Source organism: Strix uralensis, chromosome 34, assembly GCF_047716275.1.
Source record: "Strix uralensis isolate ZFMK-TIS-50842 chromosome 34, bStrUra1, whole genome shotgun sequence".
Taxonomy (NCBI): Eukaryota; Metazoa; Chordata; class Aves; order Strigiformes; family Strigidae; genus Strix; species Strix uralensis.
The window spans coordinates 1,695,711-1,710,487 of NC_134005.1; the positions used below are offsets into that span (position 1 = coordinate 1,695,711).

The 14,777-nt window shown below is 39.6% G+C and overlaps 1 pseudogene; it reads left to right on the forward strand.

Annotated features, from left to right (window-relative positions):
* Positions 1–12,550, forward strand: part of LOC141936825 (kinesin-like protein KIF20B) — a 30,100-nt pseudogene extending 17,550 nt beyond the window's left edge.
* Positions 12,551–14,777: the final 2,227 nt, after the last annotated feature.

Genomic DNA, 14,777 nt, shown 5'->3' on the forward strand with positions numbered 1-14,777 from the left:
AAAATTTCAGTAGCTTAAAATGCTATTGTAGTAAGTTTCTAGCTTTTTTATATCAAGCTTAGCTTAACTGATCTTGCTTCTAAATGCATTGCATAGTTCAAGAATTTAGCATTGACTGAACTACTTTCTTTTCTAAGAAAATGAATACGCAGAATAAAAGGATTCAAGAACTAATGGACATCGCAGAGCAAAAAGATGATGCTATCACGAGACTGCAAGATTTGATATCCCGTTTAGAAGAAACCATAAAAGACTATGTAAGTCTTAAACATCTTAATTTTCTGTTTACAAAAAAATCTAAATCTGTGCTTATAATGGACTATTTTGGAAAATTGAAATTTTCTGTAAGTAATTGCTACTTTCTTGAAATGGCAGCAGGTGAAGTTGGCATTGAAACTGAAGTTACAGCAGAATGTGTGTGGAGGTGTGTGTGGAAAACAGGACTTTTGGAAGCAGTGATCTGGAGTTATTATTGGAGGACTGTCAATAAGACTATGAAGAGCCACTCTAAAGAAAAAAAAAAAAGCCCACTCAAACTGGGAGGACTTTAGCAGTGGGAAGAGAGGGATTATGTCACTGTCTGTTTTATTTTTGCCTGAATGGAAGAGGAAGGAAAGGAGGTTTTGCTGCAGCAAAAGCTCAAATTTAATTGAAGTTAGAAGTTAGTGTGAGAAGGACAGTGGTTGTGTAAATTGGCAACAAAAATCAGTGTGTCCCACCTACTACCACCATGCACACAAACTTTCTAAGGCAGAGCAGTAATATGAATGTATTGAGCAGAGTTTGAACTAAGAGTGGATGGCCAGGGTGTCTCTGCTTTTGATGGGATCAATAGAACTTGCAGCTGGCTAGTCTGCTGCTGGCTGCTGAATGCCAAAAGGCTGGCTTGGCTACATGTACACAGGTTAGAAAAAAATCAAAACATGCAGCTAGGTGGTTTTTTGAGCCTGATGCCCTGTAACCTGAAACGTAGTTCTGAGAACATTTTAAATTAAACTTAGGCAGCACTCTGATCCCCTTTTCTCTTTCACTGAGAACTTAAAGCTCTGACCATACTTAATCTTCTGTTCCCTCTCTGCCTCCGAGCACCTGAGCTTTTCATTAGCAGGAGTGCTCAGGGTGATGGCAGTTGTGATGACTGCTTCCTGTCACTGCTCCTGCCAAGAGAAAGGCTCCAGCTCTGTCCAGTGTTTCTGGGAGACTCTGTGGCATGAAACTTAAAATGTGACCACAAACCTCAGGTCTGTTCTACAGATTTTTTTTTTTTTTTTTTTTTTTTTTTAATGAATTACTTAGATGAGTGATTGGTCCTTGGCAACCAGCATGGCTTGCCACTTGTGTCATCTGGTGAGTAAAGAAACTTTATTCTTGGTCAAATACATAGTCTAAAGTACGTATGACAGAACTGACCAGGCTTCCAAATTGCATCAGATCTGTCATGATAAAAATGATCTGTGGCTTTGCTGAAGGTGGTTAAAACTCCCAGCTCTACCAACTATGACAAGAAAGTGATGAACTTGTAGAGCTGACCATTGGCCCTTTGAGCAAATCATGAATTTCCTCAACTCTTTTGACACTGGATACTTCAGGTGGTAAACTCCTTTTGCATTTCGTAGTTTCCTAGTCTCTTGCTCTACTTTCTGTACAGTGCAAAGCATTGTGCTTATTACTGTCTGAAGGTGTACCTGCTTTTTGTTTAAGCAACTGATCTGTAACTGACTTGTTCTTCTGACAACCCATATACAGGTTACCCAGATAGATTTGTAAAAATATTTGCATCTAAAAGATTACTAAGCCTTTTAAGTGCTCACTTTGTAAAACTTCAAAGTAATTGATGTTATTTTAACACAGGACAACACTGTAAGTACCATGAAAACAAAATTGGCAGAAAAGAACTCTAATGAATTGATTGAAAGCCGCCAGTTCAAGGATTGTGAGGAGACTGTATTGGAAGTGGGAAGAAAACGTTGCTCTGAAAGTAAGCCTATTGTGGAAAAAGAGCCACCTGCAAAGAAAGGTAAAATTTCTACCATCACTCAAGAGGGGGCCTTCCAAACTTGATTGCTATTCCAGAACAGAAGTGAAAAGTTGTGAAGTGTAAACATTATGTTGTGAGGAGAAAATCTACTCTGTTAAACTGTAAATCAAAGTAACTGGTATGTAAATATCATCTTTTGCAGAAGGTCCTACACTGCTCACTCCTAAATGCTTAAAATAAAAGTTAGTTTTTAGACTCTCCTTTCTGCTGCTTTTTCTCATCTGTTAATGTACTTGCAGACTTGGCTGTAGTTCTTAATTTCTTGACAGTTGTTTTTGTACTAAACTTCCTGTTGCTGGACTTCTGGGAAAGTAGCATCCCCTGCTCAAGTTTTTTAAAATTGCCTACGCAAGCGTCAATGGTGTCAGTGAGTTACTGATTGTTCAGTCCTACAGCACAGACTGTGAAACTCGGTGTTTCATGCTGTATGCTGCTGTGAACTCACCAGCTTTGGGCAAGGTGACAGTGCTGGCAAAGGAGAAAAGCTTTTCACTTGAATGCAAGTAAAACTATTTTAAGTCCACAGATACATATTTTTGTGCAGCTCTCACGTTTGCACTTCCAATCTTTTTACTTTCCTTGCTTTATCTGTGAGCTTACCAGTCTTTTTAGAATGAGGTGAATAAACCAGCTACAGTTGAAGACCTTCAATCATAAGGCTGGAACTTTAAAAGGACACCACTACTTATGTTACCCATTTCATTAAAGTCAACTTCATTTTAAACCCTTACCATCTGTAAGGGTTAAAACAAGGTCAGTCGCTATTTAAGATGCACAGTTAAAATTAAGATAGTGGGATTTCTAACATTTTTCACATTTGTCAGAGTGGTTCCATGAGGACAACATGTCATTATCAATGGAAGCCAAATTCAGACTACTCAAAATTTCACCCTGGAAATACTTAATTTGAGCAAATGAGGTCTAATTTGTAACCTTTATTACCATGTCCTGTGTTTTTTCCCTCTTTTGCATAACTTAGTATTGATTGGGATCTCTTCTTTCTTTCTAGCTCATAAGATGCACACACTCATCTCTTCATAGAGCGGGTGCTAGTTTGATAAAACTATACAAGTACATAGAGAAAATTGACTCAGCCTTGTGCTTCTGTCAGTACAAAGAAGTTAAGCCTGGTTTTCAATTCCTGTTGTATTTAACATCCAGTGAAATCTGAATCCCAATTGATTTTTTTGGTGCTATTTAAATGTGTCCTTTAAGCTTTTGCGTTTGAAGCTATAGAAAACTGTTTCTGGATATAGAAGACTGTGGTAGTCAAATACATACCACTTCTGAATTTTTATGTTTAAATTTCAGACTACACCTGTTTCATTTTTTAAACTGGTTTTAATAAACCTTTATTCATTAAACCTTTATTCATTAATTTTGAGGCTCATAAACCAATAAGATTTACGATAAAATTTTTCTTGTAGCAAAGCAGCTGATGGCAACAATAAGCTCTCCCAAGTCTGCAGAACCAGAAAGTGTCGAAGGAAAGGAGCTCGAGCCAGAACGAGCTAAGAGAAAGCTGTATTCAACTGACAGTTTTTGCTCTCTAGATGTCCCTGATTCTTCGGTAAGTGATTACGGGTTAGTGTTCTGTCCGCTGTAATCTATTTCTGTAATCTGGGCTTAAAATAAGCTATTGGGGGGACAGAACAAACCTGATCGAGTCAAACTGCAGAAGAGGTTTGAAAGTACTGACTTATGTCTTGATTCTACCTGACCATTCCTTTTGGTCTTTTCTTCCCGATGCATTACTTTAATTGTCTCTGTTTTCTCACCTCTCTTCTCTGCGGGTGACTGCTGACTTGCTGTATCACCCCGACAGTAGTCACTTCACATTTGGAGTCTTAGATACCTTAGCTGTGGTATGTGGAGTGTTACTTTTTCCTCTAGTACAGCAGTTGAGTCTTAATCTGTTTTTCCAGTAGTTGGTGTTCATTTAAGAGTAGCATGAAGGGATAATAGAAATAGAGACCATGAAGGAATCCATAGATTTGGAATAGCCTGACTGAAACACTGAAGAGAAAGGTCTGTGTGTACAGTGAACTTTGCAGGGCAAGTGAGCACCTGAGGTAATTTCCGATTCCTTTTCTGCCCAGCTGCTATTATGGTTACTTTAGGATTTGGATACAGCCATGCTTTTCAAAGCACAGTTTCAGTAGCCTTCTGTGTGTGCTTAAATTGCGTTGCCCTGTCTAAGCCAGCCTATAGAGAGTCTTATAGGCCAGGGCTTGATGGACGGTTTCTGAAATCCAGCTTTATGGTTTTGTCAGTAACTAAAGTGCTGAGCGTGCTCTGGCTGTTAGAAGTACATCTCTTCATTCTGTTCAGTCCTCCTTCATTCGCTCTGGTGAGCATTTGCCCATACCGAGTTATTCTGTTGACTTTTCTGTAAATTGTATGAATAGATGCAGCAGTAACCAAAATGCTGTCCACAGGAGGCTGAAAGAAATGACAGGAAGGCAGGGCAAAAGAAGCTAAGGAGCTTGGAAGTGGAAGGAAAAGTTAAAGACTGAATCCCGGGAAAGTCAGAAAGCTAAAGAAATTTAAGCTAAAAATATGTTTTCTGAACACTTCCTGTTTCACAAAATGAGTATTAGAGATAAGAAGTGAGAGCTGCTTTCAGATCACTGTTCTCTTTGGACTTTGATATTTGTTTCAGCAAAAAATGGGATTTCATATGTTCCCAGTATTTTTTGCTTATTATGATGCACTAAAATGGTGTCTCTATTCTGGAGACCTCTGACTAAAAGATAATAGGCAAAATGAATTCTGAAAACAGCTTCTGGGAAAAAACATGTTATTGGTTACGTGGGTCTAGAAGTGCATGTCATTTGTCCCTGAAGAAATGCTGAGTAACTCTTGAAATATCATCTTTTTCAGGTCTTTATAGAACAAAAAGAGAAGGAAAGCGATCAGCTAATCATCAAGCGACAGCTACGCTCAAAAAGAGCTAAATAATCTTGCAAAAGCATGTTTGTATTTTCTAGTTAAGGCATATTTACAGTGTATTATTTCAGGTGATTGTATATAGGAAGTAATAGGTACTTAGTCATGCTCCAAAGTGTTTATAGAGATGTACAGAATTGTTCTGATGGGTTACTGTTCTGATTCCATTAAAGTTGAAATACTGTTCAAGAAGTTTGTTCTGAATCTTTTTTTTTTTAGGAATGGTGTCTTTGGAAGTGTTCATAATTTATCCATTGTGCAGTAAGAACTATGCCTGTGTGGAATGGTTTAAGTTGTTTTTTTCAGCCGGCCAATATACCTACCATAACTTTTAATGAAAAAAAAAATGAGTATGCAATAAATTCTGTGAAGTGACAAAAAAAGGAATTGGCACTATGTGGAGAAATACGATGTTTTTTATCACTTGTGTGGTTTAACTGTCTTTTATTTACTCTTCTAAAGGAATTTATAAGCACAATATTCTTTCTTTGGGGATTATAATATCCATAAATAATTATAATCTGCTATTAAAGTGACCCACTCTCAGACATTTGACGTTTTATTCCAACCATCCACTTCTGCTCAACTAGAACAGCTATATGTAGTAAGGTTTCAGCTTATAATCAGTGACTGAGTAAACATTTAAAACACTTTTGATTTCACCAATGTAGCATTTACCTAAGTCACAGGCAGTGTATTTCATAGGATTTTGCATTGTTTGAAGAACAGTCTGTTTTGCTGATCAGGGATATCAATTAAACTCAGACACCAGAGTGAAAAGAGCAGGCGTATTTTACTAGAAATAACTAAATAATATAACAGAATAATACAGAAAACATACAGTAAGAAAAGCCAGAATAGTGCACTTAGATAGGTAAATACAGGGTAATGCATCAAATCATTACTACCTGAGAGAGAGAATAGTGATTAAGAAAGATCCATCACCACTTGCACCCGTTCCCATCATCCAGATCCGCAGTCGCTGGGGAGCCCCGGTTACAGCGAGGATTTGGAGAACCTTTCCTGGCAAGTGGGAAATCCTACGCGGTGCGTCCACCCGTAGGTGAGGCTTCCAAAGTCGCTGTGAGCGGGCCCAGCCTTATATACCTGAAATCAGTAAGCCAGAATAGCTGGCACCTTTGTTTTAAGCGGAAATCTGTGGTTTTCATCTCACGTTAGGTTCCCCCCAGAGCCTGGCCAGGGCTTAAGGGAGAAGCTAAGGGAGTTTCCCTGCTTATCTAGTTAATTTATGAGCAAGGTCACAAGGCCAGACAACTGTTTCTGTGGCCTTGTTATCTTGCTCACACATAAAGAAATATAAGGATACATTCAAGATAGACATGTTTTATGATGTTTAAGCTATATCTTCTATACATATTTCACTAATGACTAAATACTGAGTTAGCAGTTTCAGTTCAGGGCCTGTGGCTCAGGCTTCAGTATTCCCACCTTTTACATCAGAATAGTTGGTTTGCTATAACTTAGTATAATACCTATTGGCACAATGGTTATCAGTTATAAAATGTACAGGATTCATCTATAGGTCAACTCTGGCTTGGGCCTATTGTCCAAGCCTTAGCACTTCACAGTCCTGATCACCTTTCAGAAAGAGCTGAAATTACATTGACAAGGACCTGCTGTTGGCATGGATGGAACAAGACAATCCCAGTAAGTGATCAGGTACTCTAACTTGGTGCTCATGCAGCTTTCTTATTTTTATTTTCTTGAATTAATGCCAACCATACAACACTGTTTTTACGTGGACTATTGGATTATTTTGATTATTACTGCATTTTGGTCTGTCACCCATCATCTATATGATTCTGTGATGCCTTTGTTTAAAGAACTCCTTATCAGTCTGTTTTGCACATGTATAGTGTATAGCACCACAGGAAGAATATCTTCTCTACAGGATTGCATTTTGAGGTTTGGTGTAGGAGTCTGGGCCGCGCTGGGAGAAAGTTAGTGCAGGCAGAAGAATGCAAGGACGAAGACAAGGCCAGCAAAATAAGGCTGGCAAAACCACACAAGATAGCAGGTAAGTGAGAAACACCTGTGGTCAGCAAAAGCACACAAGTCTGAGCAAAACAGGGTATGAGATAAGGGACTTTTGGCAAGTTTGGGGCTTTACGTGCTAATTGCAATTAACCAATGCAAATGCTTGTAGAGGCGCGTGAACAGCGCGTGTAGATGACCTGTAGCCTATTAGAAGATAGATGAGTGCGTGTACGGAACTTAGTAGAGTATAAATGTAACCAGAAAAGGAATAGAATATGTAATAAAAAAGATGGACGACCTGATCATCACATTGGTGTTGCATCGTTTCTGTTCCCGCACGGAGAAATAAGGACCCCGGCTAATGGTGACTCCGACAGTTTGGTATTGTCTTGACCACAGAAATTTTTCAGTTCTCTGTCAACATCGAGTCTGAGATTTTTTTATTTTTTTTTGTTCCCTTCCTCCAAGCCATACTGGTTCATCAGCAACAACCAGTTGGTCTGTAGAGGCAGTGATAGTTTGCTCATACAGCCAGATAAGTGCTGCTTAGTTTTGATAGTACAGCTGCAACTTTACTGTCCTTTTGAAATGATTCCATGATTTAAGTTATAAGTGGGGTTTTCTGTCTGTTTGTTTTCTTGGACTGCTGCTCTCTGTTGTCTTTTGTTTGATTGAAGAAAAAAAGAATCGGATTGACTTGAACATGAGATTAAAGTTGTTTTTCTTGAGAGGAAAAAAAGGACTTCGGATACCTGTTGCAGTTTTGTTTTAACAAATGTGTTACCTTTAAAAATGCAAATCAATGTAAAAATGGTCATTAGTATGTCTTTAGTAGAAGTAGTTTTCCTTTGATCTTTATGTGACAGTAACTTAAATGTGACAACAGTGCTGTGAGTCAGTTCAGTGGCAACAAACTCTGACATGGTTTTCTCTGCTGTTATCCAGCAGATTGTCTGAGCATGAAATGTCTTTTCATAAGGATAATGCATAGTTCAGTTCTGTAGATCCTGACGTGTAAGATCAGATTCTCATACTGTCTTTTCTCTAGTTTCATGGCTGTAAAATGGAGTTGTACACCTATACAAAGAAAGATTGATATTTTATTCTTTCTAACTTGAAAGTAGCAAAGTGAGCCTGATCCACCAATCATTCAGTTCTTCCATTGCTTCAACTTTTTGTCTTCATCTGTCTGTGTGAATGAGAACTTAGATTTCCTCGTCATCCTTGGTATTGACATCTTCTTTCTTCCCTCTTTTCGTTCTGTAAAAGAAAGATGTAAAATTCAGGTGATGATCAGATAATTCTAAATAAAAATAAATGCAGTATCTCTTTACAGGCAGGATTTTATACTTTGAGCCCCTCTGTCCTTCCCGAGATCTTCCATTTTCTGCTATCCGTGTCCAGATACCTGGATTGATCTTTCAGGGCTATAGAAGAGCACAGCAGTGAAGATTCTTGCCTCATGTAGGTGCTAGTTGCTCATTTCACAGAAGTCTCGTAGCTGGAGACAGTAAATATACAAGGTGAAGTCATATAACAGTCTTAAACAATAGGACACTACTTGGAATAGTTATTCTTTGTCTTTCTCTTAACATTTTGTCTGGTTTTCTCCATTTTTAGCAGATGTTCTCAGTCAGCTGTTCATCTTGGCCCTTGTTGCTTTCTCTGAACAGTTTCAGTTAATTTTAGAACCCATCAGCATGTGCCTGTTTAGCTGGATTGTTCCTTCCATTGTGTATAACCTAGCACTTGCCTGCAGTGACATTCATATGTCATCGTGTTGCCTTGAATGGCAGTTTGATTGCTTATTAAATCATCAAATGGCCTTATAGCTCTTATTTCACCAAAAAGCATTTGCAGGGTAAATGCAGGATTGGAAGAATGCTGAATTACTTGATTGTTGCGTGTAGGATTTCTTTATTGATTCAAATGTGTGGAAGTAATAGAAATATCTTCAGCCATTCAACATCTCTGAAATTACTGATTGATAGCTCCCCGTATCAAATACAATATTTCATAGTTTCAAATAACTTGTGCTTCTTTCTGATTTTGTTGGTAAATAACAAGTGTCAAAACATTTAACAGTTTATTTCAATGACTCTGGTAAATTTTAGTTTAGTTATCTGCAACTAACTAGGAAGAAGAATCTCTCAAATTAGTCAAGCCACTGTGATGCTCGGGAATGCCCCTGTATTTCCACCTGTGTTGCCAGTTTTTCTAAGTTCTTGTATTTACTAAAATTCTATCAGTGTTGCTGAGCTATCTGGAGGCTGTATGACAACCTGTTTTTTCTGGAAGTCATTTGAATGGGTGTTTTCAATATAATCTGGGCATTAGAGTAGCTATATACACATGTACAAAAATGTTGTCTGTTTCCCTTACCCTGTTTTTCTGTCCCTAAGGTAGCCTTTGCAAGAATTGCACTGAATTAACTTCCCTCATCAGTGGAGACCTGGTTATCAAACTCCATGGTTACTGATTTTGAATATATACAGAAATAAAGCATGCTCCCTTTGCTTTGGTCAAGGGATGGTGATTTCTGTGCTTCCTACAGCTCTTGGAGTTTGAGCCTGTGCGTTGGAAGCCTAGAAAATGGGTCAGACTTTGTGTACCACCTTTGTCTATGTCAGGATTATCAATTATTTCCTGAGCAGGAAGAGCACAGGTGTGATAGGAAGGAAAAAAAAAGAATTCAAGCAAGCAGGTTTTTTTGGTACTGTCACATATAAAGGTGTCACTTTCAGTTCTTTGGAAGTAATGGGAAATAATTTTTTTCCTGGTCAATACTGAGACTGGCTTGGTATTGTCATTCTTTCAGCTCCTCTGGACAGCTAAGCAAAAAGGTGTTTTAGGACATCATTTCCCTTTGGCCTTCTGACTTTTTCTGATAAGTGCTGTAACTGATTAAAAGCTGAGCATGAATAGGCCTACTCTTTATTTTAGTCTTACCTTAGTGTAAGGTTCATCAATCAGCTTGCAGAGCACAGAGAATTAGTGTTAGTCTATTAATGGAGGAGAGCTCAATTCTTTACCTAGCAAAGACCAAAGGCAAGCATCATGTCATGGAAATTTGGTCTATGTTTTCACATGGTAATACTGAAACTTTTCTTGTTCTCTTCAGAACTTCCTTGGCTGCAGGAAGGTTGTACTCCAGCAGTGTTGTGTGATGTGTGTACCGCTGCAGCGTTGGCTGACGAGGGGAATACAAGCTCCTGCGTATGGAGTGGGGTCATGCACTGCTGGGATGCTGAGAAAACTCAAATCCCACAAAGGAAAGTCTCCTGGGGTACCAACAGTGACACCACCACCACCCCCCCCCCACCCCGCCCCATTTGGGTAAATCTAGTTTCTGAAACTATCTGCAATAGGACAACCTCGTTCAGTATCAATCTCTTCTATGCACTGAAAACTTTTGATACTTAAAGTTTCTGTTTCCCAACAGAATAAGCTTATAACCTTATAACTTTAATAACAGTGTCTTAAGACTTGGCCTCACTTCTTTGGTGTTTTGTTTTGCCACACAAGGAAGGAAAGTCTTCTGTAGTATGTAACACCTGAATCCTGCAAAGTGCCTCGTACAGCAACACCGCTGTCTTTGAAGAGTTCCTTTTGAGCAAGTCACGCTGGGGATAATTCCTAGAAAATAGCCTACACTAGTGTCAAGCTGCTCTAACTTTTCCAGTGGTTAAGCCTCATTTTGAAAAGACTATTCCTTACTCAACTTCAGCTTGTTTGGGGTGAACACTTTCTCTTTTGCCATGCTCATGGCACTCCAGTTACAGACATAATGAAGTTTTCTGGAAGGAAAATATGAGGACACTACTTCATATAGGTCAAACTTTTCTCTTTGAGAAAACAAGGAGGAACAGTGGCACCATTTGATCAGACAGCTCATAAAGTGAGGGGAACTGTTTCTGGAGTTGAGAGTGAGACAAGGGAGCGGAATATTTTTGGGGTGATTTTTCAGTAATAGCTTTCCATAGATAATGTAAGTACTTGAACATTAATGAAACTTGATTAGGGCTGTGAGAGGAAAAAGAAAATATTTTTAGTAAAACATGCTTACTTGGGTCTCTGCAGTCGGTTACCACGTCTCACGTACGACAGCAAAATCCCCAGGACATGGCGCCAAGGCACTGCTTGAGATAGCCGGTCTCCACACTGGGAATTTTATCTGGGAGATGCAGGGGGGGTGGAAACGTTTTGCTTTGTTTTAAATTAACCCACTTTGCAGCCTGTTTAGCCAAGCTGCATAAAAAGTGCAGAACGGGACCCTGCTGGGCTAAATTCACTTGACACTACCCGTGCACACAAGCAATTAGAATATCTAGCCCTGGGACAGGGTTTTGTTTCTTGGGTCAGGATTCTGAGACGAAGTGTTGGTTTATATACACTGATGCCTACTGTAACCTGTTCATCCATTGCTGCACATGAACGTTTCACAGGAGTTTATATACTCTCTTTTAACAAAGACAAAAGGTACTTCCGTTGTAAAATTCATTGGGCAGAACTAGAGGTCCTCCTAGGCTTGAGAAAAAGGATGAGATCAGATTCATTAAGGGAGAGTTTGTTTCCAGAGTTCCTGGATTCAATATTTATAGGTCTTTGTATTGATGGATAAAGTTGGACTCTTTTCTTTTTTTTTTCTCCTAGAGATGTTGACACTAAACAAAAGCAGTATTCTGCTATAGGGGTGCATTTCATGTAGGTGCTATAACATTGTTTTATTCTTGAATTATCTATGAGAATAAGGATTATTCTGAGAAGCAAGCTTTGGCTTATTTCAGAACGTAATGCCAAATTGTACCTTCCCTGCTGGGCACTTGAAGCCTCCATGTGCTCACAGATTGCTGCTGAAAAATGAGTTCTGAAACTCTTGTCTGGGGACAAAGACAGTTTTGGGAGTTTAACTGAAAGATCAGCTTTTTCAATTCATTAAATAATTAGATTTGGGTAAAATGAGCTTGCACCTCTTTCAGTTTGTTTTCAGCTGTTTAAAGTGTGATTTGCTTTTAACAAGGAGTCCCTTTGAATCATAGACGAATTGCTAATGTGATACATCAGTGCTGTTTCATGTCAGATTAGAAAGAATAGAAAATTCTGGCTAAATAAATGAAGTGGATAAAGGAGAGGCAGCATGTGTAGATGAAATAACTCAGTACCTTAAGCAGCATGTCTATTTTAGATCTCCTGAATGTATCATACCTTACGAGCAGGTATACTTCATCTTGGAGACCCCATGTCAAGTGGATAATTCTGACTGCATATGGAGAAAGCTATCCACCTCTGCTCCTGTGTGCATGACGGACCAGGGTAGATTTAGATGTTCTTTCCTTGTCATCTGTGGTCAATAACCCTTAAATAGTACTTCTGCTCTGACATGTGTTATTGCCTCAAAGCAGCACCAAAAATGATTGCACAGGCTCTGTGCAAAACCCCAAAGACTAATCTTCCCCTGAGTGACCTTTCAAACTTCGGGTATAGTCAGATGAGCCAGCTGAAAGGTTCTTGGCTGGCAATATGTCCCCATGCAATCTCCTATGGATTCAGTTGCTCAAAGGATAGAGGCATGGGAGGAAGCTGACATGAGTGAGTACTTGAGAGTGTTTGACAGGAGTGAATTGCCTTAAAAGCAGCTGGCAATAGAATGAACGGTTACATTTTCTGAAGACGACAGAATTACAGTATTTGTTGCTGCACAAATAAGCTTTTTCCTTGCTTGTAGACTTGTGATATCCAGGTTTGTGTTCTGGAGAAAATGATTGGTGAAAAAACCCACATAAAATATGTATTTATAATTAATTACCTTATTAAAAACTTCAGCTGTGGAAGTTTAACTTCTTGGTGTTAGCCAGATGCATCTGCATGTGGATAACAACGAGGAGGTTAGTGCCAGTCTCAAGAGGAACGCAGCATTCGTGACTCCCAGGCAAGACAGCTACTACACAAGTACCTAAACAAGGAAGTTATAGAAGTAGATGCATTTGAAATGATTGTTCTTACAATTTGTTAACCTGTTCCACACATAACATTTACAAGATAACATTGTTTGAAGTTTAGCAGAAACTAGTTTTAAAAGTATTATTTGACTTACTCTAAGGAGATGCACGCAATGTCTTACTCCACAGGGAAATGTGTACATTACTTCTATCCCGTATTACTTATTTTGGTTTGGGTTTTAGGATAGCATTGGAAAGGACAAAAAAAATATTAACACGGGAGGCAAAACTACCTAGAAAAAAGGAATCCAATCAAATAAAAACTGTTATCTCCTTCTAGTATTAATGAGACCTGGGCAAATGCTTCCAGTAGACAGCAGAATGCCTCGGGGTCAGATTGCAAGATGAAACACTATAGCTTGAAATGGTCGGTGAGCCCATTGAAGCTGACTCTGATTAACTGCAATCTGCAAATTACTTGAGCAAATATTTCCATTCAAGGAATCTTCAAGTTACTGATCATGTGACATTAGAGGCAAAGTCACAGCAGGGGTGAGAGTGAACAACTTGGAACAAGAGACGTTAACAGAGCTTTCACCTGTACCAAATATTTTATAATATGCTATTACATCACAGAAGCACTTTTTAAAAAAAATACCTTTGGGAGACCTCGGCTGGTCCGAGGGATCAGAATGTAAGTTTGATATTGACCTTGAGCAGATAACCGTGTACCCTTAAGAGGCTTGAAAGTCCCAAGAAGAGCTGAGTAAATAAGAGTAAGGAACTACCAGACCGGAACTGCCTGACCGCAAGGAAAGGAAGGTTATTGAGGTTGCAGCAGAGAAGAGCTCATCCAATCATGAACGGTTAGTCTCTAATTAAACCAATCATATATGGACACATACTCTTCATAAAGTTATAAAAAAGCTTGTTAGAACAATAAAGTAGCCATTTTGCACAATTCTGTGTTTGTCGTGTCCGTCTCAACAGCGACACACCATCAGCCATCCACCATCCACAACCCACCATCCACCTTCCCACCCTCCACCATCAACCATCCAATATCCACCATGCACCATAAACCATACACCATCCACTATACACCATGCACGATCCTCCATCCCACAATCTACCATCCCACCATCCAACACCCACCATCCATCTTCCCACCAACAACCATACTAGAATCCAACATCCACCATCCAACTTCCCACCATCAACCATCCCACAATACTGTCCACCACCCACCTTCCCACATTACATCATCCACTATCGACAATGCAACTTCCCACCACCCACCATCCACCGTGCACCATCACACAATACAGCTTCCACCATACATCTTACACCATCCCACCATCCACCATTTACCTTCTGACCATCCACAACCCACCACCCAACATCCCACAATACACCATCCACCATCACACAATACAAGATCCACCAGCCACCTTCCCACCATCCACTGTCACCCACCCACCACCCACCATTCCACAGTCTAACATTCACATTCCACCATCCACCATCCCACAATTCACCATACACCGTCCTCCTTCCACCCAAAACACAATACAACATACACCATGCACCATCCATCTTCCCACCATACATCGTCCACCATCCCACAGTCCACCATCCATCATCCACCTTCCCACCGTGCACCATCCACTATCCCAAAATGCACCATCCACCTTCCAACCATCCAACTTTCACCATCCCACAATCCACCATCTACAATACCACAATCCAACCATGGCCATGCACCATCTTTTTCCCACCCTCCACCATACACCATCGCCCAGTCCACCATCCATCATCCATCATCAACCTACCAACATCCACAATCCACCATC